Consider the following 3509-nt stretch of genomic DNA (forward strand, 5'->3'; position numbering starts at 1 on the left):
GGATGAAAAATTCCCTTTTATAGTGTCTTCCAAAGCCCACTCAAAAGCCCACAAAATATAGAAGTTTCCTTCCGAATAAAAATTTCCAAGTTCAGAATTTAGCGACAAGCGCCCGCTCCAGAAATCACGCGCGCGCGTATAGGATACTGTTCTCAATCTTTTCCTCTGAAGCGCGATAGCGCTTGCTTTCTTCCCCATTAGCTCTTAAAGTTAAGGCCCAATAGAGAAGCCCATCACTGTTCCTTTCTTTTGTCTGTACGTTTCTTTACTTTTCTTCTTTCTTCTTCCCTTTTATTCTTTTAATTCTTTTCTCTCAAATCTCATTTTTCTCATTTTTCCTCCTTTTCCACATAAATTCCATAATTTTCTACAAACACAAAAACAAAAAAATACCCACATAAATCTGCTCGAAACAAGCAATTAACAATTAAAAGCATATATAAATTAAGTGTATAAAATACACTTATCAAATACCCCCAAAATTAGACTTTTACTAGTCCTGAGCAAAATTATTAAATTCCAAAAACTCATTCTATCAAAAACAACAAGAATAGTCAAGAAATATTATGGAACAATGGCCTCATCAATGATTTCAAAAATATCAAATCCAATCATATCCAACCTACTAACACTTGAAAGTTTCAGCCAATCACAAAATAATAACCGCATAAACTCACAATCTCCGCAACTCACGTTCAAAACACCATTCTCCAAATTCAATTCAAACATTCATAGATCATGAGGACTTTTCAAGGTAGAATAGGATCAAATAAAGGATATTTATCAAAAACACTCACAATTATGGTTAATTCAACGAATAATAGTGTGTGCGTGTTTCGATCACAATTCATAATCATTAAAAGCATCAATCAACAGTCCATAGGCTAAATTCTCGCAACTCTTCTCTACTAGTATATTAGGCAACTGAGACTCGGTCACTAGGACTTATTCAGCTTAATATGTAAGGCTTGGCTCATGGCTACAAATGAAGGTAAGAATTCAAAATAAGGAGTAATTTATATTCATGCTTAAACTCTAATTTCAACTCCTTTTCTTTCACAATTCACTTCTATTTCAATTCACTTCATTTCTCAACTTTTTCACAAATTTTTCTTTCTTTCACAACTTTTTCAACCACATTTTTCAACTCTTTTTTCTACTACCTTTTTTTCATCTTTTCAATTCATCCACCACACCAATCTTTTTTCTCACAAATAAAACTAGGAGCATAAAATATTTTAGCATTCAAATTACTCCCTTAAAGGTAGGAAATAGTGTATAGGCTATTCAGGTAGTCAATGCAGGACCTTGAAATAATGACGAATGGGGGTTTAATCACACGTTTACACGCATGCCATTCGATTTTCAATAAAGTTCAAACAAGGTACTAAGGATAACATATTAATAGGTAGCTTGAAAGGCTCAAACGAATTCAGAAAAATTGCCTAAATCATTCCTAATCTCAATTTTGCCCGTATTTTGCCTCGAAGAGTGTTCGAACTAGTTCTAGACAAGTCTCAATCCACAATTAAATCATACAAATATCAATCAGTGCAGAAAAGAATAATCATCAGCAGTAAACGATGATTTTCACAAAAAATTCAGATTTTCTCGTACCTCAATGTACTAATATACGTGTATCTCAAATGGGCAACTAAGGATAAATTCAATGAAAATTAGGCCCAAAAATTTCAAATAATGCCTCAATCATATCTATGTCTGTATGTCTCAAAAATCAGATTCAAGCATTAATCACAGAGTATATAGGAAATTGTTTATCTAATTGGTTCCATATTTTCAAAAATATTTGTCAGATAGGTGGAAAATCATGGATTTCAGTTATCGCACAAAAATATTTCTCATTGGCCATGCATCCATTTCTTTCTCAACTTCTTTTAAATTCAACTCAACTCAACCAAAAACAACTAAACTCAACAAAAATTTAACTATGAAATTCAAAACTCAACTTTCAACCAAACAACCAAACAACTAAATCAAACTAAATCAAACATTGATTCACCCCCCCAAACTTAATGTAATCATTGTCCCTAATGATTAAAAACAATAAAAAGAACAAGGGACTCATACCTTCGACACTGCGCATCAGTACTCGATGTTATCATCCTCCATGAGAAAAAATTCCAGCATGTAATAAACCATAAAATAAACCCTCAGGGAAAATGAACATGCATAGTAACGTCATGGCGAGCTTCAGATGTGAATTTACAAGGAAGAAGAGCCCTTGGAGACGCATGGATAGGTGCTGAAGCTCGGGACGCGCGATTGCACAATATTCAGTGTAGATAAGAAGTATTTTGCGCAGAATGCAAATGGTGATTGGTGAAGCGCTTTAGCTCTTGAATCAGCGTAGAAAAGGGATGGGGAAGCGCGTTTGCTCTTGTGAGGCGCTAATGGAAAGGGTATGCGCGTTTGCGCTAATGGAAACGCTGCTGGGGCTTGATGGCTGCGTGATTGCACTTGAGATGGAGCGCTGATGGGGAATTGGAGGGCATGGAGGAGTAGCAGCTGGTGAAGCGCAGATGATATAGAGCTGGGAGCATGCGCTGAAGGGGGGAAAATACGCGCGATAGCACTGTTGAGAACTCTTGGAGCGCGTTAGCGCCTTGGGCAGCGCTGATGGTGGGGGTGAGGGGCGCGTTAGCTCTTGGTCTAGCGCTGTTGATGGGTGACTGCGCGATAGCGCGATGGTGAGCGCGGTTGATGAGCGCGATAGCGTAAGGAGTAGCACAGTTCGTGCATCAGTGAAACGAAGGAGGCGCGGGAGCTTGAATAGAGTGGCGCGGGCGTGCCTATAGCTCGTAAATTTCTTCAAGTATAGCGCGGGCGCTCAGATAAATGGGGTGGGCGCGCCGCTTGCTCGAATTTAAGATTTTTGGAGCCTGAAAAAAAATTGAAAATTAAGGTAAAAATTTTAAAATAAAAAATACTTAAACAATTAAATAAAAAAAATTAAATAAACTGAAAAAAAAACAAATAAATTATAATAAAAGAAAATTCTTGGGTTGCCTCCCAAGTAGCGCTTGGTTTAAAGTTTTCAGCCCGACTTTCACCGGTGTTAGTACTTCCCTTTCTCTTTTACTCGCCAAATAAATTCCACGAACCGCCTTTTAAATTTTGCTTTCTTGTTCTTCGTGGCTTTCTTTGTTGGTAAATTTGGCGCTTTCTTCTTTGACGATTCAACCGCAATATTAGCTCTTTGACAGCTCTCCAACTTCACAACCGGTTCAATTAAGCATAATTCTTCGATGGGTGGATTAGGTGCTTTCGTAAATAAGTTGAAGATTACTCGTTCGCACTCCACACCCATTGACAACTCCCCTTTCATCACTTCAATTTTTGCATTCGCCGTGGCCAAGAATGGTCTCCCAAAAATTAGCGGAGCACCATGATCTGCTTCTATATCTAATACCACAAAATCCGCTGGGAAGATGAATTTATCCACCTTGACTAGAACATCTTCAACAATTCCTAGTGGATATTTAATGCTT

This window comes from Henckelia pumila, chromosome 3, assembly GCF_033568475.1.
Source record: "Henckelia pumila isolate YLH828 chromosome 3, ASM3356847v2, whole genome shotgun sequence".
NCBI classification, from domain to species: Eukaryota; Viridiplantae; Streptophyta; class Magnoliopsida; order Lamiales; family Gesneriaceae; genus Henckelia; species Henckelia pumila.